This window comes from Podarcis filfolensis, assembly GCF_964270895.1.
Source record: "Podarcis filfolensis genome assembly, chromosome: 4".
Lineage (NCBI taxonomy): Eukaryota > Metazoa > Chordata > Lepidosauria > Squamata > Lacertidae > Podarcis > Podarcis filfolensis.
The window spans coordinates 55,877,782-55,903,988 of record NC_139607.1 but is presented as its reverse complement, the minus strand read 5'-3'; the positions used below and the strand labels follow the sequence as shown (position 1 = coordinate 55,903,988).

The 26,207-nt window shown below is 39.4% G+C and overlaps 1 long non-coding RNA gene across 1 annotated transcript; it reads right to left on the bottom strand.

Moving 5' to 3' along the window:
* Positions 1–6,425: 6,425 nt before the first annotated feature.
* Positions 6,426–23,863, bottom strand: LOC310761474. Its single transcript, XR_014547525.1, has 5 exons — positions 23,560–23,863; positions 22,353–22,471; positions 15,046–15,148; positions 14,546–14,579; positions 6,426–8,329 (listed from the first exon to the last, which is right to left on the bottom strand). It is a non-coding gene; the product is annotated as an uncharacterized lncRNA (long non-coding RNA).
* Positions 23,864–26,207: the final 2,344 nt, after the last annotated feature.

Genomic DNA, 26,207 nt, shown 5'->3' with positions numbered 1-26,207 from the left:
ACCTAACTTAGCTGACGAGATTGTAATGAAAACAGGTATGGCTCCCTGAGATCTTTCTCTGAAAGGCAGCATGAAATACCTAAACTAATGGATGACAGAATGGAAGGCCTTCAAGCTTCGGATCACATTCCATTCAAACAGAAAACCTACTCAGGCATTCATAACAGGGCTTAAACATGTGAAGAGAGTAAAGCATGCATGAGTGTGATAACTTCACATCGCTCCCTCTTCACTTCGATTTCTACGTTTGCTGTGGGGTAACCTCTGTACATTCAGCCTTGCATGCACATGGTAACAGGGATGGGAGAAAGGCTACTGTGCTCATGCATACTTTCTCTTTTTGACATGTTTATTTAACTCCTATTATGAATGTTTAAATACACTTATAAGTGTGAATGGGTGATGTGTGTTTTTCATCCTTACTCTGGTTTGACTAGAAAGCTCATACTTCCAAGCTCTCTCAGTAGTTAGCAAGGTTCTCCTTAGGCGGCTTTATTCCACAAGTTCCACAAGTCTTCTATAATCAATGAGTTTATTTCTCCCTTTCTCTCTCTTAGTGATATTTTTGCATTATTGGTCTGTAGTGTTTTTCCTGTTTTTCTAACCTGTATTTTTAACTTGATTTCAAAATTAAATTCCATGTTACAGGGGCTCATCCTAAGATAGTAATATTTATAATATTAAAAACTATCTCACATTTTTCCCAGACAGGGACTCAAGGTGGCAATGAAATGCTAAGCATTTTTCCGAGCAACCTCCTCCATCCAATATTTTATAGTAAACTGTGGCAGAACCACTTTCCCCAGTTTGCCATGGGGGTGCTGGCATCTGCTGTTCAAGAAAATGGAAGTCTAAAAGTTCCTCAGGGTCATGAAATTGGTTTTTACAAATTTTGGGGGGTGGGGGTGTGCAAAATAAATATGAACACTTATCCAACACAGGTCCAGTGAGATCCATTCCAAGGTACTTAAATCATGCATTCACTAGATGACATTTTGAGCTAATAACCCACTATTCCCCCCCCCCCGCTCTTTTTGCCATCTCTAAAACAAGAATAGAAATAAGTTACCTTCTGGGGCTGATTGTGAGGTATGATAAGGTAAGAAAATGTTATCCTGTCTAATGCTTTAGTGATAAGATTCTATATTTTTAAACCTAATATGAAAAGAGTTCAAAAAAATTTAAGCAACTTTTTGAAAACCCACTGTTAAAACAACGTGTGTGTGTGTGTGTGTGTGTGTGTGTGTGTGTGTGTGTGAAAGCTTCTAGTCCTCATGGACATCCACAAAAGGATAGCAAGTGGTCAATGATACTTATACTGTAGGTCTCATCAGTGCAGCTACCTTTCAACCACACTGGATGGGAAGGAGCTATATAAGTATGTTTTTATGAAAGCTGTGATTGAGACTTCTTGAGTAGTTTTCTTTCATAATTACAAATGTGATTCACAAAAAAGTATTGAAAACAATTCCAACAGAATAGGTTAATACTGTAATGTGTACTCTTCTACCACCTGTCATTTTCTAATCTCTCTTCTAGTTACCTACCAATTAACTGGGTCTGTCAGCAAATCTGTGTTGCGCATATGGATAGTAAAAGAAAAAGACTCCTCAGCTTCTGAAATATGGCATCTGCTCTTGCTTTGGGAATGGTGGCTCAGTGTTATATTTGTGCAACATGCTGATGTTGCTCTCACATTGGAAGTCCTGTTTATAGCAGGGGAATGCCTTGGCTTTGCGTGTACCCCAAAATACATGGCGAATTCATGAATTCATGGGGTGATTCAGGGAAGGTTATTACATTCTGAGAATTCAGAGTCAGATAGTGCAGTTAATAAGGTGTCTTGAGGTGGATCACTATGTGGCCTCAACTGCTCAAGTGTTTATATCAAAAGTTAAACAAAGGGACTTAGGCAGCTACCTTATATTGAATCCACCTAGTTGAGTATTGTATACACACAAAAAGGTAAAGAATCCCGACAGTTACGTCCAGTTGCAGACGACTCTGGGGTTGCAGTGCTCATCTTCCTTTACAGGCCGAGGGAGCCGGCGTTTGTCAGCAGACAGTTTTTCAGGGTCATGTGGCCAGCATGACTAAGCTGCTTCTGGAGCAATGGAACACTGAAACCAGAGCATCGCACGGAAACACCATTTACCTTCCCGCCAGAGCTGTACCTATTTATCTATTTGCACTTTTTTGGGCGTGCTTTCGAACTGCTAGGTTGACAGGAGCTGGGACCAAGCAACGGGAGTTCACCCCGTCATGGGGATTCGAACCACCAACCTCCTGATTGGCAAGCCCAAGAGGCTCAGTGGTTTATAATAATGTAAAAAGTACCCTGTTGGATCAGAACAAAGGTCCATCTAGTCCAGCATCTAGTTCTGACAATGGCCAACTAGATGCCTTTTGGAAACCTTGCAATTGACATTCAGATGCATGCCACTTCTGATACTAGTCTAATCCCTATTAAAGACAGTTCTGTTGGCAGACATGACTACATCTTGTGATAGCAGATTCCATAGTTTAACAATATGTTGTGTGAAGAAGCACTTCCTTTTGCTTGTGCTGAATCTTCTGACACTCAGCTTCGTTGAATGTTCTGGGTTCTAGTATTATAAGAGGAGGAAAACTTCTCTCTATCCACCATGGGTAAATTTATACACTGACCAGAAGCGGCTCTTTGTTATTGGGATTACCTGCTCTTCTCTTCTCAGGCACAATTTACTTCCCTAATTCAAAAAAACAACAAAACCTCCAAATTAAAAAAAAAAACACCACAAGTTAAAAACAATTTAAAGCAATTGAAGCAATAATAGCAGCAGCAGCAGAACACAACCCCAGCCACCCACACAACCCCTCTACGTAAGAGTCTGGTCAGCCACCTCAGCTTCTGTAGCTGCAGTCAGTCAGGGACCCAGATTCCCAGGCCTGCAAGGCAGGGAGCAGGTACTCCAGGAGTTATAACCAAGATTTTAAGTGTAAGTTACTGACTCCTGATTTTAATCAGGCTCTAATACTCCCAACACCTGAAGTTACAGAATTTGAAGATATATCATGGTAATTAGGCTTTCATTAGTTGAACCTCCATATCAATTACTCCCTAGGCAAAATACTTTGGGTCCAAAAACCTTTGCGGAGCATAAATACTGCATGTGAAATATATCTTTGCTTCCCTGTAACCTAATGAAAATCAATATTGATGGCAGGTTATGGCTATAGGCCAACTAGATGTGGTGCCCAAGGCATTATGGCTAATGTACATCTTTCTATAAGGCTGACTGCTCTCTTCATTGAGGCTAACAGGATATGTACAGATCACAGTGGAAAGAGAGGGGTAGGTTAATCCCCCCTTCTCCCATGATTCTGACAAAAATCACCTCCCTACTTTGCTCTTTTGCATTGAGAAGTAAGATGTCATTGCCATCGATGTCAATGCAAAGAGCAATGTTGATTGCAAGGTGTGAGGTTTTAAACTTCCACTGTCTACTTGTTGATTCCCAATCCAGCTCACCACTCTGTGGCAGCTATTTGAAAAATTCACACACATTAAATGCTTTAATGTGGGCTTTTGTCCTACCAAGTCAGATAATGTGGTCAGATAATATGTTACTTGTTTTTAATCTGACCTCCTTGCCTCTGTTGTATTTTTAATAACGTGGTTTTATGATGATACTGTGATATTACTTGCGGTAAGCTGTCAGGAGTGATGCATATGCATTACAAGGACATGATAGAAATTCTCATATAAATAAAATGAAAACAAATTTAATCTTATGTCTAGTTTGGTCCCATGAGGCCCATTGATTTCTTTCCCCAATGACTGTATGCCACTATTAATTCCCTCAGTATTACCTTCTAAACAGTTGTTTTGTGGTAAGAGCTTAGTACAAGAGAAATAGCATAAAGCAGACATAAAGTGATCCTTTGCAGAAGTTTTAACAATGTCGCTGATGAACTGCTATAAAAATGCTTGAATGAGAAGGAATTAATATGGAAATATGACCTGTCTCTGCTCCAATTGTCATATACTAGAAAGTTTAGAAATAAGTGGCAAATGCCACAATAAAGGGAGTTCCCCTGTGAACCACAACCCAAGTGAAAATTCAGTGTTTGAAATGTTGCATACCAAATTGCTAACAATGAGGTTAAAAAGGTAAAGGGACCCCTGACCATTAGGTCCAGTCGCAAACGACTCTGGGGTTACAGCACTCATCTCACTTTATTGGCCGAGGGAGCCGGTGTACAGCTTCCGGGTCATGTGGCCAGCATGACTAAGCCGCTTCTGGCAAACCAGAGCACCGCACGGAAATGCCATTTACCTTTCCGCCAGAGCGGTACCTATTTATCTACTTTCGAACTGCTAGGTTGGCAGGAGCAGGGACCGAGCAACTGGAGCTCCCCCCGCCGCAGGGATTCGAACCGCCGACCTTCTGATCGGCAAGCCCTAGGCTCCGTGGTTTAGACCACAGCGCCACCTGCGTTCTGAATAATGAGGTTAATTTACCCTAAATCCAAACACTTCAACTAAAGCTGGATTATGTGATGGGATTTCAAAAATGTAGTGTGAACATATTCACCCACATGGTGTTCAGTATTTACTCATCCGGGGTAATACATTTTGGGAGTTATACATATATATTACAGCATTAGAAAAATAATGGCAACTTCCATATTTGTTCTTGCTGTTTTAATCACATCATTAAAAGGTTTTGGAGAAATAGAGTTGGTGGCATGTTCTCTCTCTTTTTCTAACGATATACAAACTTTAAGATATAACTATTATAAATGCTATTTTAATACCTCAGTATTGTGCTGTGTCAGCCCAAAGCATGTGTATTGAAAATGGATGAAAAAAAACAACAGCAATTTATATTACTATTATTTAGATTCCTTACCTGTCCTTCATCATGAGGTCCCAAGGTGGGTTGCAAATATGTTTTAAAGGCAGTTAGAACAGATTACAATCAAGAGTATAGGGTGGGTGACGATAGGGTAGCCTTTGAACTACTCTTGATCAAAAATACAGGTTATAGATTTTAATAATTTAAGAAATCAAACTTAAAAGGAGATGTTTTGCTTCTTTATTTTAATTAACTAGTTATTTCAGTATGATCTTTGTGTGCAAATATTCAAAAACTAAATGCTGTTTTGCCAAATTCTTATGTGATCAGAAAATACCAGTCTTCCACTTTCCAATTATTTGATTTACAGCATAATCCTGCACATGTATATGGAGAAGTAAGCCCCATTAAAGTTAGTGGCACTTACTCCCACGCAAGTGTATATCCAATGATAAAACATTGATTTAATGAAGTTGCCTCTAATTATTTTTTACATTTATATCTTGCTTCTTACAGAGATCTATGTGATGCTCTTAAACAGTCTGCTTTTGGGGTCCATCCAACTGATGCTTGATGAATTCAGTATTTGCAAGTTTCTGTATAAAATGACCTGGTCCCCACATCATGGATTATGGTGTGGTTGGAGCTTAACTGCCCAACAATTTTGTGTGTGTTTGTTTGGTTTATTTAAGCAATTGTAGTTAAGCGGTATATCAATCATCTCTAAGCTGTTAACAAAAATGAAATACAGAAATGATGAAAATTATCCACTGTTCAAAGCTATACAAATATGCATGTAAATATGCACTTTAATTTAAACATTCATTTCGAGAAAAGTCACATTAAATTACATATCAATGAAGAAATGAAACAATGAGTAAAAACATGAGAAAGTGATATAGATGGGGGAAAGATGGGGTTTTCCCCCCTGGTCATAATTTATTCCATTGGATCAATGTAAAAATAATGATTCTATTAAGAGTATTTTTAAAGATACTGGCACAGTTCTTTCATCCAACGACAAAAAATAGGTATGCCCCCCACCTCAATTCATTTTCTCCGAGAAAATGGAGATAAGTCTTATGTTATTTAGACATGTACATTTAGTACTTGATGTTGTATCTCACTCACTAATTTGCCCTTTAAAAGAGGCCAGATCTCACTCATCGGTTAAGTGAGATAGATCAAATGCCAAGAACAACAAATTGATTTGTCCAGAGTTCTGATTCATCACTTTGCAATGTGGAGATTGTGATGTGCATTTTCTTCCCTATCCATCTTGCAGGAAGATAAAGCCTTATTGAGTGTCTGTGAAAAGCGTTTTGTGTGAGATAAACAGACATCGGCACACCTGCTTATCCAATCTTGTTCTCATGTTGCGTGTGCTGAAACCAAGATACGTAGCTAGCATATATTGAAGAAGCACAACATATATTTAATATTACTTCCTGAAGTAATAAAATGTGAAGAAATTAATGTGAAATAGAGCATCTTAATTTGCATCAAGTTTTTTTTACAAACAGGTCCTACAGGTACGAGTTCTAAACTCATGCTGAACTTTTAGAATGACTGATCTGCATTGAATCATAGAATTATGTACATGTTCACAATTCCAGTAAACAATGGTTCTCATTATATTTTAGTATTGATAGAAACTAAAAATAAATGGTGTCAAAATGCAATGCAATGTATCTAAACACACACCACAGTTCTAATGCATGTGCTGCTTGTGAACTTGTGGTTCCTAAGACTGGTCCTAAGTCCCATAGAGCACAAGCGAGTGTTGTTGTTGTTGTTTAGTCATTTAATCATGTCTGACTCTTCGTGACCCCATAATATAACAATAATATAACATAATATAACATATTATAATATAACATAACATAATAACAAGTGAGTGTTACTGTCAAGTAAACATGCATAGGTCCATGCTGCACATCTCTTTCTGGAGTAGGACTGGGGCACTCCAAAATTCCAAATTATTATTTGGAATTTTGAAATTATTCCAAAATTTCTCAGTCAGTCCTTAGATAATCAATGTGATACAGCAGCAAAGGTCTAAATTCCGTTTCTATTATTAATTAATTATTTAAATTTGGAAGCTGCCTTCATCCATAGGTCATGTGGCGGCTCAAAATGTGAAAGCTCAATATAAAAAAACCACAAAATACATAATAAAAACTAGAAACCCCCCCCCCAATAATGCCTCCTACCCTTCTCTCACAACACATTTAACAACGTATCAGATGTAATCAGTCAAAGACCTTGTTGAAGAGGAACATTTTCCCCTGGTGCCCAAAGGTGTATAATGAAGTGTATAACTACAGAAAAGGCCTGTTCTCATGTTGCCACCCTCCAAAACTCTCATGTCGGAGGCACACAAAGAAGGACCTCAGATGGTGTTTTATTCAAATAAACATATGGGCGCAGGAAAAAGCATTTCAAATTCTGGCTTTCAACTTAACACCATGCATAGAAATTGGACTTTACCACACATGGGCAAATGCTAATGAGCACACTTACTTGACCAATTTGTTCTGCGGAACTTGCATAGACCAGAGACCACAGAGAAAGACAACAGTCAAAATGCATTTGGGTTTTGTGATACTTTGAAAGTTGTAACTGTTCACATTGTTAGTAACACCCATCTACCCCCAGCAGCAGCCCAGACAGGGCCTTTTTACTGGTGGTTCCCCATTTGTGGAATGCCCTCCCTAGTAAGGTGTTTTTGCCCACATCATTATTAACTGTCAGGAGGATTTTGAGAACATTCCTGTTTATGCAGGCATTTGGTGGCTGAAGAATCATGTTACTGGCAACCCCGATATAACTGGATGATATAATGTTTTTAATTGTATTTGTTTTCAGAATGTTATATCTATTTTAGAATGCTTTTTTTAATAAAAAAGAAATGTGGATGTGTTTGCTGCCCTGGACTCCCTTGGAAGGTAGCGCATGATGCAATTTCAATAAATAAATACACATTTTGACAGGATATATGTTTTTGATTGGGGTTTGTTTGTCTGTCTTGCTTTTGAAATAGGTAAGTGCATCTTGTCTGCTTTTACTAGTACAATGTCACTCCCCACCCCCACCCCCAAATGTGTATAGCAAACTTATAGCAGCTTTAAAAAGCTAAGGTCAATGGCATTTGGAGAAAACACACCTGGGGACTTACACAAACAGGATGTCATCAGGAAGGGAAACTGAAACAAACTCAAGTTTAAGGACCCTCATAATTCAGCCCTAAAAAAATAACAAACACATGCATACAAAGCACAGAATTGCTCCTGGTTATGTCAAGCCAATTATGACTAACCTGTTTTCCTCCCACAGCCCATCACTTTCCTCTTTTGCTTTGTTTTGGGTTCAAAACAATTCCCCGCAAAGGTCTCAAACAGCACATTGTGTGTGGAAGACAAGCATATCTACCCAAAAGCATTGTTTCTGCCGCCAGTGTCAGAAAGCCGTTTATCGCTGTCATTTTCCTGTAACACAAAAAAACCCTGTCAGTGTGAACAAAGGAAATATCTGGTACTACGGTGCAAGATACCTTTTAGCTGACATAAAAGAGAAACAAAGGGAATGAAGGGAGACCTATTAAGGTGTCTTTCCCCCCAACATGAAATGGAACAATGCTGAACCTTTCTGCCAACAATAATAAAGGAAAGTAAAACTTGATGGCTTCATTATATTTTTAAAACATTATGTTTGGTTTCTTTTTTTAAGTCTGTGCATGTCACATAAATTAACAAATAACATATAAAGAAAGCAACACTGTGCATCAAGTATGTATTTAGGATATGTAATTAATGAGTTGAAATATACAGAGAGCACTTTTTCAGCAAAATGAGGTGCAGGTACAATAGGCTCTTACTATAGTTGAACATTTTTTTTAAGATTCTGACTGTTGACAAACAAAGGCCCATCTAGTCTGTCAGTAATATAATACAATGCCCCTTTCCAAAGTTAGTTTGATTTGCTCCATGAAAAAGGGACCCCATGATTCAGTTATTTCTGCCTATCTGGATGGTTGAATCACCTTGGAGGTAACTGGTTAAGACTCCCCAGTGTTACTGGTCTGTGAAAAAGCCACATGGAAACATACTGGAAGTTGATGAACTGAATCAGAATTAGGTAAGGCTCTAAAGTTATCTCCAATTACTGTATTATCATTAAAATTCTTGATGAATTCCACTGTGGTGACATGCTAACAGTCTTATTATACCAATGTAATTTCAAATTAAAATAATGATGCTTATAATTGTACATCTCCACTCCCCCCCAAAAAAAAAAAATTACCTGCAGATTAAGGTGATATATTCTACACCTGATTACATGGCACACATTTCCTCATAGCATTTAGCATGTTACAAAAGAGATCATTTAGTAAGTATCCCACCCAAAGGCATAGAAAATGACACAAGAAGTACAATTTTCTGTCCAATGAAGTCACACGCGTGGAAATGGATCTAGTCACTTGCCATGTGTCTCCCTTGTTCACTGGGGGAGTTTCCTGCTGGCAACCCCTACATGTTGTCAGCTGTGCTGTAAGCGCAAAGTTGTATTTATGGGAGGGGCTGCACATGTCTAATAGTATGCATAAGCAGCCAGTTGTGTATACAATATACTGATGGTGCATACAGTATACAATTTTTGTTCACATAGTATACTGCTTAGATTTAAATATGAAATATTTGCCTTAAAGGTGGAACAAGACTTTGAATGGATAATAATGTGATATTTAGGAAGGGACCATAGCTCAGCGGTAAAGCACGGGTGTTGCATGCAGAGAGTCGTAGGTACTATTTCTCGTATATCCAGTAAAAACAAAACAAAGTAAGATAACAGGTGAAGTGAAAGAGCCCAGAGAGGCTAGGCTCTGCTTACACAATTGGAAGCAGCACTGCTTCTGATACCAGTTGCTGGCAACCACTGGAGGAGAAACTGCTATTGTGCTCAGGTCCTGCTTGTGGATTTCCCATAGGCATCCCACAGGATGGTGGACTAGATGGGCCATTGGTCTTATCCAGCAGGCTCTTCTTATGTTCTTAGGTGGACAAATAGTCTGATGTAGTCTAAGGATGTTTCCTATGTTCCTGATGTAATAGTGATCAGGGAGGGTATATCTTTTTAAACATAGTATCTTCTTCATTGTTTATTGTATTTGGAGGTAGTAGATCCAAGGCCACCTCCAGCAAGGCCTTGATGCCCCTGGAATTCCTCCTCTGGTCCCTACTTCTGGTGGGAGCACCAGTGGTGGCAGCTCTACATCCGTGGAGCTTTTCACAGGCATGAGGGGGGTCTGGGCTGAACATGTTGCACCACCATCTTTGCTGATGGAGTGGCACCACCAATAGCACTTCCACCTTCTTACCCGGCCAGCCTTTTGTGGGGGTTCAAGATGGCTCAGTGCACTATCTATTACCATTTCTGCAAAATGTCAGTCAATTAAAACACTTACATTTTAATTAACTAGGTAACATAGCCTTTCAAAGCACATTTGCTGGACACTAGACTACACAGCTATACCTGTCAAGAGATGTGTGGTATGAGGTGGTACCATCAGTTTGTAATTAATTAAGAATAACAGGACTGCAAAAAACACATTTATTAATTCAACACTAACAATGTAGTCTTATTAAAAACAAAAATGCACTGTGCCTAATCCTGGCATTTATTATTTTGGTGTAATGGGTTAGGAAAGCTTCACAGTAAACACAAGAAGAGCCCTAATGGATCACACCAAAGACCCATCTAGTCCAGCTTTCTGTTCTCATTATGGCTAACAAATGCAGAGGCTAAAATTCTTAATTAAATAAATTGGCAGAACTGCATACTTGAAAGTGAACATGAATAGAAAACTTGGCAGGAAGGCCCCATCCTCCTTCATCACTGTCCAGCAGGAGGTGGGAAATTATGTGCATAGCCACTGCCATTCATAAATGGATTTTATGCCATCTCTTGAATACTGCTAGACATTCTGGTGCCACCAGCAGAGCGCCAAGACCTCTAGCTGTTGATCTATTTCACAGTTTAATTTTAGTTAATGGTGTATGTGTGTGATATATACAAGGAGAATATGGTTCCTGTCTCCACTAAAGAGGAAGTTTGAGATGTCCACCCTTTAGTCAATATGTAAACAATGAGTTTATAGTATTGCTTAGAAACTGGATCAGCAGCAGTGCACCACAAAATCAAATGAGAAATGTGAAAAATATATTCCATACAAATAATCCCCAAACCAGCTTTCCCCCAAAACCAGATTCCTTAGGTTTTGTTATTGCTGTTTTAAACTTGACATATTTAAAAAGGATGGTGCAAAAACATTGAAGTTATGAATAAAATTAAGCTGCCTTTCAAAATCTGTATTAGTGTGAAACTAAGGTCCTTGTGAGTGAGAGCAAATTTAGCTGTTCCTTCATGGTTTGACTTTAAGAGGAAAGTGGTTTCTCTGGCAACTGTGGGGAATAAATGCCCCGATTCAGCCTTTCTTCAAAGAACACTACTTGCTGAAGGGGGAGGGGAGGGGAATGACTACTCTGCTCCACAGTAGTGATGTTAAATCTGTGACAGAGGCACACCCACAGAACAAGGAACTAGGTTGTGTGCCTGGTGTTGTAAGACCAGGCCAGCTCTGCCCTTCACAGCCACTCATTTGAGCATGGACATAGGAAGAGGAACACATAGGTGTGAACACCTGCTCATACACTGGGGTTCTATGCCAGATGGCCATGCTCAGCATGTAGACAACTAAGGGCAAGACTAGTCTAGACATGTGACAGTAGGGCAGAAGTGTGGCTCCATTCCTTGTTCCTCATGTGGATATATCAAGGGGCTAGTCTTTCCTTCATTTTCCAGTAGACTGGCATAGAAATAGCAGCTGTATGCATGTAAGACTCTCGCTGCCATTTTCACAGCAGGCATAAATAGCTCAGTTGGTTGGACTATGGTGCTGATAACACCAAGGTTGCGGTTTCGATCCCCATATGAGACAGCTGCATATTCCTGGCTTGCAGAGGGTTGGACTAGATGATCATCAGGGTCCCTTCCAACTTTATGATGCTGTGAATTCTGTCCTAGTATGCAGGGACCCGTGACATTTCACCACAGTTTAAATTTACTGATTAAATCTCTAGAAGTTTATCCTTTGGTGTTACAATATGTTAGAAGCCAAACTATCAAACTCTTGAAACAACTGGATTGTTATGGGTTATCAATGTATATTCTAACCAGTGTAACCTACATATAGGAGAGCCTACAAATAATGAATGAAAGAAAAAATAGGGAATCTTTTAACACTATTGATTTTGATAAACTTCGCTGGACTGGTCATGTTGTTTGGATGCCTGATTATCATCTTTCAAAGCAACTACCAGTACTCTATTCCGAACTTAAAAATGGAAAGCATAGTGCTAATGCTGGTGGTCAACAAAAGATGTTTAAAGACTCTCTCAAGGCAAATCTAAAACAATGTAGTATAAACACCGAGAATTGGGAAACACTGGCTTGTGAGCACTCTCCAACTGGAGAGCAGCCATTGACTTTGAAGACACTTGAACTCAGGATGAAAGGAAACGTGCTAAGAGGAAGGCACACTTGGAAAACCCTCACCATGATCAACTCTCACGCGGAAACCTATGTCCCCACTGTGGAAGGATGTGTGGATCCAGAATTGGCCTCCACAGTCACTTACAGACTCACTGTTAAGACCGTGTTCATGGAAGGCAATATTACTCGGCTACGAGTGATCGCCAAAGAAGAAGACGACTCCCACAAGCTACCACACAACAAAAACAGCAACATGAGAAGGACTTGCACATCTGTGACTAACTGCTTCACAACATCGATTTTTCATGGTTCACAGGAACACAGTCCTGGAGGAAAAGCATAACCTCATGTGTTGTACAGCTCAGTATCTTACAAAGAGAACAGGTAAAACTAATTTATGGGTTTTTCAGGAGGAAGGTGATGCACTGAGCTTCTTCTGATGTACCAAGTGAGTTAGAACTGTGTGGTAGGAATCCTTTCTTGACAATCTGTTCCCCTTTCTGTAGCTTTTACTCCTTGCTGCTCCTCTCTTCCTTTGAATGAGAAGCCCATTTTTCTTCAAGAAAATTCTTATATTCTTTTAAAAGAAGGTGGAAAGACATAGATCCAGTGAAAGACTGAATGTGGTCACCAATAACTGGTGGCTAAAAATGTCTCCTCCACTGCTGCCTCAGGTGGTATGGGTCTGGTGGGAAGTACTGCTGTAATTTTGACATTAACAATTTTTAATTATTATTTTCTGGATATAGGTTGCATTCACACAGCAGTTTATTCCATTTTCTCATTTTTTCTCCAAACAGTAAATAATAATAATAATAATAATAATAATAATAATAATAATAATAATAATAATTTATTTGTATCCCGACCACTCTGGGTGGCTTCCAACAAAAGATTAAAAATATATTAAAATATCAGATACAGTGGTGCCTCGCAAGACGAAATTAATCCGTTCCGCGAGTCTCTTTGTCTTGCGGTTTTTTCGTCTTGCGAAGCACGGCTGTTAGCGGCTTAGCGGCTTAGCGGCTATTAGCGGCTTAGCGGCTTAGCGGCTATTAACGGCTTAGTGGCTTAGCGGCTTTAAGAAAAAGGAAACAAACTCGCAAGAACTTGCGAAGCAAGCCCATAGGGAAAATCATCTAGCAAAGCAACGCAAAAACCAAAAAACCCTTTCGTCTTGCGTGTTTTTAGTTTTGCGAGGCATTCATCTTGCGGGGCACCACTGTATAAAAAACTTCCCTAAACAGGGCTGCCTGTTTATTTGAATTATCATTATTATATGTATTTTAATTTTCACACAATATAAAAGTAAAATATAGCAAAAAATTGGTGCAACTTTAGCATTTATTTCCTTATTATTTGCAAATAGATTTTTTTTCTTGGAAGCAAATTACATGAAAATGAGCACTAAACTTGAGCTGCATTCTGCTATATCTCTGGAAGAAGCTTTTATGTCATGTGAAAGTGAAAATATAATGCAAAAATTAACAGTTAGTGAAACTGTTTTACCAGTATGGTTTTAATGAACAATTCCCTATGTTAGGTCTCCTAACTCTCAGCACCTTTAACAGGCTTTGGTTCTTAGGATTCTTGGGGAGGGGGAAGGTATAACTGTTAAAGTATTTTAAAAGTGCTTTAAATGTATGGTGCAGACATGGCCTGGAAGAGATGCACATTGAGGCTCAGACAGCATATTTGAAACTTTGGGATATTTGGGGGTGGTCTTCTGGAGTGTTAAGCTGTGAAACCCATCCCCCACATTTAACCAAAATACCTGAAAATCACTGTTGACCTCATTCCCAAGAAAACTGAATACCTTTTGGGTTCGCATACTCTCTGTCTGTCTGGGCAGTTCTGGGGATTCCATTATAATAGCATTTCCCCTTGCCCCAAGAAAACCCTACAACTTTGGGAAGTAAAGTATGCAATGCTGCCCTGCTTTCAGCACCCCAATGACCACTGCTGGTTTTACCTTTCCTGATACTTTCTTTCAACTTTCCATAGGCACCAAGTTGACCAATGCTAACAGAATGCTGGACTAAATAGGCCTTTGGTCTGATCCAGAAGCGCTCTTCTTATTTTCTGTTCTTAATATTCCTCATATTCCTGGCGTATTCCTCAGGTAATTGGAATGCCTGTGGTCAATAACTTACCTCAGGATTTTAAGTACCAGTTAATTTTTCAGGCCTGAGAAAAGATAAAGAAATAGAATTAAATTAATACTCTTCACTACTTACTACGACCTCTGCTATGAACAAGTAATGGACGATCGCAGTTTGGCAAGGAGTTTGAAGACTAGTCAGTCTAACTCAACCAATATCATTTCAGTAAAATAAGAATCATAAATTTGCTGGACTAGCAGAAAATAAAGCATCTTAACTGGTGCTATTTCAGTAATCGATATCTAATCTGAGCTCACCACATTTTTATTTTAGTTTGAAAGTGAGAGGGCAGAAAGGTGCTGACTTCTGTAGCCAAGGAAGGTGCTCAGCTTCTTCACATTCAGTCCCCTCTGCTGTAGAACGATCCACAGTTTCTTCCTTCTAACATTGACAAAATAGGCAATCCATCTTTTTCCACTGAGTTATTTCTACCTATCTAAACACAAGTCCTGCTTTACTAGGCATTTTTTAAAAAGAGAGTCTGAACTGACCTTATTGGCATATCCTACAGCATGTAGTCCCTCTTCCAATTGTTATGCCCCAGAATTGTAGATGTGTCTGAAAACCATGTGGAGATTGCCTGATGGGACACCTCTTAAAGCATTTTGTGCAAAAACACAGAAAGGAAACATAAGAGGTGGTCATTAATATGTAGGTATTTACAGCTGTGGAATACAAGGGTACAAGAATACTAAGACTTCACCTGTTTCTCCATAATTCACAAAAATATTTGTTAAAAACTTAGCTTCCCTCTGCTGCTGCAACAACATGACCTATGGTGCAACCCTCAAATTATTTCCTTGGAAATGCCCTCTTTAAACTTATTATCCTTCTTACCTTTATGCCAAAGGTCTAGTGTCTAAGGAATCAACATCTTTCTATCAAGTTCAGCTTCCTTGATATTGATATTCCCCTTTCTTGTGTGCTGATCTAAGGGATAAAATAATGTTGCAGTTAGGCTGTGGCAACATAGTCATTTGACTGCTTCACTCAGATCACATTTCAGTGTGTAGTAAGGCAATTGATGAAGCAATCAGATGACCACTTGTAAATCTAACTTGATTCAACGCACATTCACACAGTTATAATGTGGGGATGCTGAACTGAAGACATGAAGAGGATGGAAGAAGGATTGTATATATGCTATCCCCACTCCCAACCTCTGCTAGATTTTAAATCCCTTTTGGAACAAAACCTACAGGCATTGAAACTGTATATACACATAGGTTTTGAACCTGCGGTTGATATCTTGCAAACAGTAGAATCCCTAGCTGTGTCAAAAAAGGCTTTACATTAAACAATTGCAATGTGTTTTATTAATCAACAAATGGGGGAGGGCTTGGGCCTTGACATGCAAGTAAGGCTATTTTTGCCTGTTCCATCCCCATCCAAAATTTACTCTCCACATGCTTCCAAAATCAGCTTCAGAGGATTTGGAAACCATCTGGAACAGCATGGAAGGTGGCATGAGGTACTGTAGGGGGAATGGGGAATTATGAAAAATTGCTCCCCACCCCGTCCATTTTAGGAAGACCCTTTAGGTCAAAGAGTCTTTGCTCAACATCAGGGATGCTATTGAATGCACCCCATAGGCTCTGCTCACAAACACTTGAGAAAAACAGGCACTAGGCCACTCTCTTTCTACATGCACCATTTCCATAAATCTCTGTGAGCAGCTGCAGTGAATTCAGAGAAAAGGTAAGAGGCAATGTGACCAAAGTTTACACAATATTGCATGACATGGAGAAATTGGATAGAGGAAAGAAGTTCTCCCCACTTTCTCATAACACTATGAATTGTGGGCATTCAAGAAGATGAATGTTGAAAGTTAAGGGCAGATAAAGGAAGTTTTTCACAGAGTGCATTGTTAGACTTCCACAGGAGGCAGTGGTGGCCACCATCTTGGATGGCTTTAAAAGAGGATTAGACAAGTTCAGGGAAGAGAAGGCTACCAATGGCTACCAGTGCATGCTCAGAGAGAGTAATGCTTCTGAATACCAGTTGTTGGAAAACACAGAGTGGGAGAGTGCTCTTGTGCTTTGGTCCGCCTTGAGGGTTTCTCACAGACATCTGGTTGGCCACTGTGAGAACAGGATGCTGGACTAGATGGGTCATTGGCCAGATCCTCTTCTTACGTTCTTATGAATAGCGTGAGCAGCCCTTTTTTTACAAAATGCCAACCCCTCTATCCCCTTTCTTTGAAATATGATTGATATCTGCTGCTATTCTTAAAAGTTTTCTCATCCACTGAATCAGAAAAGTGTCCATGTCCAATCAGCAATTTGCTGAACCCTTTTAACAGGTCCTTGGATTGTGTAAAGCCCCAATACTGCCACGTGTCCGTGCTCTTTATAACTTTCACATAAAAGTTAAATAAAATAAATGAATAAAATTATAAATTTTTAAGTGACGAGATCTTCAAGGGTAATAAGTCAAACCAGATTGAAAATAAAGTGCCAAAGGGCACATGGCAGACTCTTTCACACTAAAACTCACTCCACTTCATAAAATGTTTTTGGGGGGCACATTGTATAGTGTAATATATTCAGAATCCCAAAATTATGAGACAGATTTACTACTGGAAAGGCAACTCAATTGTATCGCCATCCTGAGTAGAAATGGGTATATTGCTCAAATTTGTCTGAGCTGCAGTCTTATTATATAGTCACTGAACATGTAATTACACCATCTATTATTATAATTGCTTTGTCCTCTGAAGACATCTGAATATAATTAATAAGACAGGGCAAAATTATATGTTATAAAAATATTGTATGGTACATCCTGATACAAAGATTCCCCCCTCCCCATACTAATAGTCTTTTAAGTCTGCTATTTCATGGTCTTCGAGGTACAAAAGCTTTCTAAGGGGGGGGCATATTTTGATTTTTGCATCCAGTGTTTATAATAGAACAGGTAAGGCTAAATGTATGAAAGCAGTATTGCTTATACTAGTCCAGCTTAGGACTAGCTATAGATATATGTGAGACCCCCTGGCTGGGTGATGAAACCCAACATGCCAATAGATGCTGCATGTACATTTCTTCCCACTGAGCAGAGGCTGCACAGGCAATCAGAAAATTATCTAAGAGAGCAAAGTAGCTATTTGGGAAGGAGAGCAGAAGGGGCACTGGATTGACTATCTTTGTCCCTGGAAAATAGCCAGTCGATACAGCTGATTCCTACAGGGCTTTGCATATGTAGCTCTCCAAGGTGCTTGGAGCTATATTGTCGGAATATGGTCATCTTCTTCACAATGCCCCTACTAGAACTAAGATCTGCCTAATTTAGGCACAATGCTGGCAGACCTATGCACTGGAAGTTGGAGCTGCTGAACTGATAGAGAAAGCAGGGGCGAGTCCTTCTTTAAGAGCAAGAGGGTTGTCTTAGTAGGGAGTTCAGAATCCTCCCTCCAACTTGCAACCCACCTTTCCTCAGTTTGAGCCCCAATATTGCTTTTGCTTCCAGCTGGGCTCCGATACTGAAAGTGAGCCAGGCTTGGAGAAAAAGATTGCATGGAAAAAGTAGTGTTAATTCCAGGTTTGGGAGGGTTCTGGCGCATGACATTTTTCATGAGCTCACTTAATGAATCTTCCTCTGCATGCAATTAGGTATATGGAGGCTCTTGCTTGTACCCTAGCTGTGGACTGGGCCCTCAACAGATGCCCTGGCAGAAAACCTGCCCTATTAAGCAGTTGGTGTAGGGGACCGAGGCATCTTTTGCTGCCTAAAAAAGGACCCTTCTACTCCATTGATTTTGATGAGAGCACATCAGATCCAGGTTTAATTATGCCAGTTTGATGCCATCATTTCTGATTTGGCTTGTCATGTCTACTTTGGCTTCTTCATTGTCAGAAAGAGACATGCTGGTGACCTTGTCATAATCATTAATGAATATTAATTAATCTGCCACAACTAAGTATTTTTAAATACTGTTTAAACCCCAAAGTGAGGGGTTTCTTGAAGAGAGATGGGTTGTTTTTAGAGTTCTTCCTTTTCTCACTTGTAAACTACAGAACACCTAGCACATTCACATAAACACTGCATTTCTGTTTTCCATTGTGAAACCTCAGCAGTTTCTTATCCTCTGGTCTTTAACAGAATATCTTTCAAAACAAACTTGAAGAGTAAGCTTATATTAGAATATATTATTCTAACTCCTGATTTAGGGATGCTTCATTAGGAAACATGCTAGGGCCTCCATAAGCTCAATCAATCAATTCTATTTAAAATTCTTCACCAGAGGTAGCTCCGAAAGTACTCTAGTATTTGACATTTTGCTTTAGAGCTGAAGTACAGGAAAACAGGCCACGTGTGAAGGTCACTGACATTTCGTCAAACAGATTAAGCATTATAAAGTGTCAAGCAACATTGTGAGATTTTCATTTATTCATGTAAGTCATGGCTCATCTTCAAATAGGGTGAGTTTATATCTTTAGAGTAAGAAAAAGAACAATTATGGACTCAGAAATCTGAGATGTAAAATAAATATGTGCTGTGTGTATGTGTCTATTTTAAGGTATGTAAAATAATATGCACCAGACAGATACAAGGCAGATCTGCAGAAACTGATTGACACTTTCCAGAAATAGATGGGGTAAAAGCCATTAAAAATAATTGTAAAAGCGCATTTTGAGTTAGCTCAGTAATTGGTCAATTTTCCTGTACAATTGTTGGTGAAATTTTTAATGGCATATAACTTTCTCCCTTTCATGGGAACAGCATGAAATATTGCTAAATTCAAAACAACACAGAAAATAATAGAGACTCTATTATATAATAACAGTGATAAAACTAGAACACAATATAAAATACTGCAATAGCTTCACTTAGCTTCTGAGTTTTGCCTTTTGCTTGCTGCTGATTATTATGCTGCGGTTACTTTCTCTCTTTTTTGGTAAAAAATAGATGCACTTTATCTGGTAGACACTAGGAGCAATGATTCTTTCCCATGGGATCTCACCACACACATAATTTTTGTGGTCTGCGCTCAGCAGAACATGGACTTAAAAGATTTAGATTGCTAGGATGGTGTTGTGGATAACATGATGAACCTGACCTGGGAGAAATGGTCAAATACCTGCTCAACCACGAAGCTCATTGAGTAACCAGTTGCTGGATCTTCACCTTATATTACAGACTTGTTGCGAGAATAAATATTAACATGCTTAAAAGTCCACTACATAATAGATCCTGCCAGGAAATAGGATTCCAGTTCACAAAAATCAACATGTGATAAAATAAACAGTGATGTCCATTCTTAGAGCCGATTTATCACGGTTTTTAGCCTGCTAGAATGTAATTGTCCTAATTATGGTGCACATGAATATTTGATGCTTTCAAATAACCTTGTTAAATAAGAATCTCATTAAACAAGGGTGGGGAGGAGAGACAATGATGGAGTTGGAAAGGCTTATTGGATCTCTGAATTCCCCTTAACATGACTTACCCATCTCCACCTTAATACCATTCATTTTCCCCTTCTCCACCACACCCATTATCTGGATCTGACTCACACAGGAGAAGAATACTTTTAAAAACAAAACACCTTCCCTTATTAGTTGTGTGATGCTTCCCCAATGTTACACTTTTGCAGAATACCACAATGAAAGAAAGACACACCAATGCATCAAGAACATTTTTGCAATGAAAAGTTATAGGATTCCAGTAGGGTGCCACAGGATATGCATTGGGGTTGAAGCAGTATATGTTAGTAAATCAGTCCCCCAAGGCTACATTTTGTGATTGGTATAATTCACATGACCGTCTGAGAGAGTGTGAGAACAGGAAGACCATCTTATCTCCTCCGCTGTACGTGTACTTTTAGAATGTACTTTCACTTCTGTTGGTTCTCTCGGGGCTGAAAGAGAACGGTCGCCATTATGCTTTCTCTGTGTAAAGTCTGTAAATAAAACATAGAATAGAACTATGGCGTCTCCTGCTTATTGCTGTACGATGCCAGGAGAATAGTGTGCATAAATCATTATGGACAGTCAAGGAGGAGGAGGTGGTCCCAGGATTTTGGCCATTCAATAACCATGGCCCAATGGGAAAACTTATGGAAGATCAATTGGAAATTCACAAATTGTTACACGATTAGAGAGAACTTTCAAAAAATGCAACACCGATGGTATCTAACACCATGGAAACTTTCAAAAATGTATAAAAATGTGTCAAGTAATTGTTGGAGATGCGGAGACTCAGGAACTTTCTACCATATGTGGTGGATATGTAGGAAAATACATGTATTCTGGGAGAGTAACCATGCAGAACTGCAAAAAATGCTAAAGATCTCTTTCAATAAAAAAACCAGAGGCCTACCTCCTGGGAATAACAGATTTGGATATTCCGCAAAAGAGGAAGGGTATCTTTTTATATGCGACGGCGGCAGCAAGAGTTCTGATCGCGGCAAAATGGAAGAGTAATGAAATCCCTCTATACAAGATTGGATCCAAAAGCTGACAGAATATGCCAAATTAGATGGTCTATCAGAAAAAAATAAAGAATAAATCAAAACAGGAATTTGTTTCAAAATGGGAGGTTTCCAAAGAATATCTGAAAAATAAATATAGTAGTTTAAATTCTGTTGCAGCATTCGAGGAATTCCAGTAATAGTTGCAAGGTAGATATACGAAATTAGATATACTAAGAACAAGTTTAATTATGATAAAAGTGTGTATTGGCAATAAGTAATATGAAATCGAAATATGGAATAGACAGGAGGTTGGGTCTTTAGTGTCAAGACCAATATATGTTTTATTGTTTGCTAAGAAAATTATGTGTCTATGGTTATTCCTGTGTGTAATTTGGTATTTGTGTTTTTTTGTTTTTTCTTGCTGTATCAATAAAAATCTTTTTTTAAAAAAATCATTATGGTTTGTGTCACTGGGGTGTCTGGAAAAGAAGGGAGAAGCTTTCCCAGAACCACACTCACCAGAGGACGCCCAGAATGGGGGGAATGGGGGGCTGCCAACACCCCAGGGCATTTTCTAACAGTATGGCTGTCCTAAAAGATCTGCAGGTGCAAACAGTACTGAAAGTAAGGTGAATAACTACCCCAATAACATCATGAGCACAAATCATTATAAGTGCACAATAACCTATATGGTACTTCTAACTGTACACTGCCCCCCCAGTAATTGTTCATTCCCCCCCCCCTTTTATAGAAGAATGAAGGGGAATTTGCTCCACTTTCAGCCCAAGTAGTGTACAGCTCTTTTTCTGTCACTATAATTAGGCTAGAAACAAACATTCCTTCTGATGCCCCAGTTGAAAAGCCACAGGAGCACCCCCCCCCCACACACACACAAGCTGTAAGACTGTTGCATAGACAGCCCTACACAAAACAGCCTGTGCATTTTAAAATCTGAAAGAGTCATTTGGCTCTGTGTTCCTATTGCAGGCACAACTGAGGCATGATAGCATTAAATTTGGTGCTGCACAGTGTGCTACTGTGCTCAACCAGCCAAACAACTGTGATGGCCCAATCAGCATTATTTATGGGTGATTAAACTATGGGGCAAATGTTTCCCTCTCACCTTTAACACAGCGGTATGAGCTGAAGAGTGCCAGCTGAGCCTCATCCATGTCAAAATGATAAAGATCTGGAACAAGATCTACATGACTTTGGAATTGGTAGGCAATTATGTATATAACTTTAAAAAATAAAATAATGCCTGGCTGATAGTTGATCAATGATCAGGGATCAATAGCCCATATTTTCTCAGAGAGTCAGACAATTAAGCTCAGTTTAACCTACAGAAAGGCTTCATCATAGGAACTTTTCAAGTCTGCTTACCAGGGCTGGTTACCTTGCGGTTGTATAAACTCCTGAGGTCAGTTGGTTTCCCCAGACAGCTTCCTCCATGGCTGTTCCCATCTCCCATACCAGAGATGGCTTAGAATGTTTTCAAGTCCCTCAGGGGAAATAATGGAATAATGCTTATGGACTTGTTGGTATCTGTGTGTCTCAAGAGAAAAAAGGAGTGTGCCTCCAGGGGTAAAGTCAAACCACCGTGTTAGCAGTATGGAACTGACTGCAAGCCTGGACAGTGTGCACAGAGGGCTTGGACTGCCCAGACCCCCCTCTTGGCCTTGCTGATGTGGTCCAAAGGAAAGCAGAGCAATACGTTTGGCACCAGCTTAGCTGTAGGAGTTGCTGGAAGGAGGCATATAGAACACCATCCAACTGTCCTAGGGATTCCACTCTGGATTTGTGTAGGGTTTACTCCTTAGTCTTTTCTTCTCCCAAAGATATTCCGCAATGCAGCTGAGGTCTAGGAACAAAGTTTTCCTTCTCCTAGATGGGCTACTTTCCCAGGTTGATGAGCCCAATCTGCCCCTCACTACCCTCTACAACATGTGCAGAAACCTCCATTTTGGCTGTTGTATCCCTTCAAAGTGCCATTGAAATTGGTGAGATGCTTTTAAGCAGCAGCATCCCGTCTCACAAAAGTTACTTAGTGATGTTCAAGCTCTAATTCAAAAGATTTTTTGAGTAGATGCACCATAGGTCTCATCCGCTCAATCTGCTAGACCTTGTCTCCACATGCAGGAGAAGTCCCTAACCAAGGGTTTGAGACCCATTGGCTACCCTCTCCTGGTTTAAGCAACCATTCCTGTGGTGTGACTGTTGCTGCATGCTGACAACATCTAGAAGCCACAGGTGAGAGCTGAGTGCAGGTGGATGAACTACCTCAGAAGGGGCATAATGTGTGAACACTAGAGGTACTACCCCTCCTCTAACACCCCATGCATCCCTTATGGACTAAAAATGCAAAAATGGGGGGGGGGGAGAGAGACAGGAAAATATGGACTGTACTATAACTGTACTAATATTCACACATGCCCACCTGAATAAATATCACAGCCTACATGACTGTACACTCTCCCCCCTAAATTGATGTGCTGGATTCTAAGTTTTTAAAATTCACAAATCAGTCAGTGGCATCCACAACAAAGGGAAACTTTAAGGCATGTATTTTGAAGTACAAAATATCACATACATTTTGAAGGCGTCGTAGAATACTATGCAGAAATCTCAATCCCCTTCTGAGACTTTCTGTGTGTGAGGCAGGCATGAAATCTGCACTAAGAAGGATCAAAAGTTGTGTGTTCTCAAATACGAGTTGTTTCTTTCATCAATACATAGCACAGTCAGAGATTATTTTACTGGGGGGTGTAAATAGCCATGAGTCTGAAACAGTGGTATCAAAATACAATCTTCCAGATGTAAGATCCTCAAGTCTTGTCAAATATTGTGACTCGATATCTGCCTTTGAAGCCTATTAAAATACTAGCTAGAGTCAAAGAGCTTAATTCTGTCAGTAATGCCACAACAGTTTATGCCAGCTGAGAATTTGACCTGTAGCCTCTTTTTTGAATTGCCCTCCAGTCTATTAAGCTTACAATATTTTTAAAAAATAAAATCAAGAGGCAGAGCACTTGCTGTGTCCAGATGCAGAAATGAGAATCACCTTAGCAGTCGGAGATACAGCAGGGGGCCTGAAACTCCTGCAGCTTATAATGCAGAAGTGGTGATTGAAAGCAAGGTTGGGGCCACCCACTCATATGCACTATCATTGGGAGCATATTGGGAGCCCATTTAAAGCTTTTTTGGTACTATTTTTGAGTGTGATCTCCTGAAGAGTACCATTAACTGAAAAGTTTCAGCTGCTGCACTCAACAATCATTATCATTTGCAGTAGCTGCTGATGGACAAAATTTAATTTTACTTTCTCGGTATTATAGAGATACCTACGGATGCAATAATTAGACAGACATCACCCTGAGTAAAGAGAAGGGCTAATGTGAATAACGTATTGATAGCCACATGAATGCTCAGCCATATATACAATATGCTAGAATAGAAAGGGTAACATACAGCATAATTGTACAAATCTATGGTATGGCTGCATTTGAGATTCACTGCCACCCCATCTCAAAAACAATATATAACTGGAAACAATGATCTGGAGGATGGTGTGCCTTTTTTACAAGTAAAAAGTGAAAGAATTTGTAGTTATCTGTTTATTTAAGAAAAATACAACTGACTGGGAACTTCAGGCAGATAGAAGTTTATTAAAAATTACAATTGTGTTTAGGAGGTGGAGAGACAAGACCATGCCCCTATAACTTAAGGTAACCCACTGAATCTATTGATTAGCAATAGATTCAGGAAAAAACAAAGAAAGTACATTGTCATACAACAGTCACATAATTAGCATACAAATTCATTGCACTTCCATGCATAACAGAAGTTGTGTGGAAGCAATGATTACAAATGGTGGTTGTGAGTTTAAAATGGCCACAGCTTGGATGGGTTTCATTGCACAGTTTGACACAAGGCTGGGGCAGTAAAGTGACTTCCCATTGGGAAGTAGGGTGAGCACCACCTCCCAGCTATGGATACAGGTAAAAAGGTAAAGGACCCCTGGACGGTTAAGTCCAGTCAAAGGCAACTATGGGGTCGCGGCGCTCACCTTGCTTCAGGCTGAAGGAGCTGGTGTTTGTCCACAGACAGCTTTCTGGGTCATGTGGCCATCATGACTCTGGTGCAACGGAATACTGTGACAGAAACCAGAGTGCACGGAAACACCATTTACCTTCTTGCTGCAGTGGTACCTATTTATCTACTTGCACTGGTGTGCTTTTGAACTGCTAGGTTGACAGTTGTATCCTTATGTATACAACCCAATGTTATCACTGCGTACAGTGAAATCTAGGTCCAACAGTTGTCAACCAAAGCACAGCACCAAAATTGTACATGTGGGTAAAATTCCCAACCCTATCCCTCCAACAAGTGGCTAACTGCTGTCCACACCAATGACAAGCAGTTTAACTGGAGATGGTGATCAGGGAAGTCAACAACATTGCCAAAACTGAAGCCTGATCCCCCTTCTTTTATAAACCAGGAGGCCATCAACTTGACTGGGGCCTGAACCATGCCATCCTATAAAACGTTGAAGCTGCTAACCACATTATTTCTTCAAAGAAAGTTGTGGCCATGATTAACTCTTCTTATTTGCCAGTTTCTTCTATCCTTGGGTCTGAGGAGAAAAAATTCATCTGAAATGCAGAAAATAATACTATAAGATTAAATTATTAATAAATTTCTTTATCTAAATGATTCTGGAGAGAACAAAACTATATGTGAAATGAGATGGATCTCATCCTTTCATATTTAAATATGAGAAAATTTCATCACTACAGTCATGTTCAGCTATTTTGGGATGTTACAGTGTTTGCTTCAAAAGAATCCATTGGCATGCAAAATCCAATGTTCTTGCAATTGCTGGGTTTTTTTTCTGATGTGGGATTGCATCTCTCCTCTCAAATAATTATAAAGGTTAGTTTGGGTTGCAGTTGAGCTAAGTAATTGAAATAATTTCAATTTCCTTATTTCTATGCCTTTCTGCTAAACATTTACTTTAGCATTCCAGCCAAATCACAAGCAGAAGATGAATAACGTGGAAAAAAATAAAGTAGTTTTTTAAAGGGAAAAAACGAACATTTCCTTTTAACCAGAGAACAGTAGCATAAAATTTCTCTATCGACTATGTCACTAGACATTAATAAAAGAGCTGCAAAATGAATACAAATAAGCGATAGCATAATGGTGCCAAACATTTTCCCATGGAATTGTGGATATCAT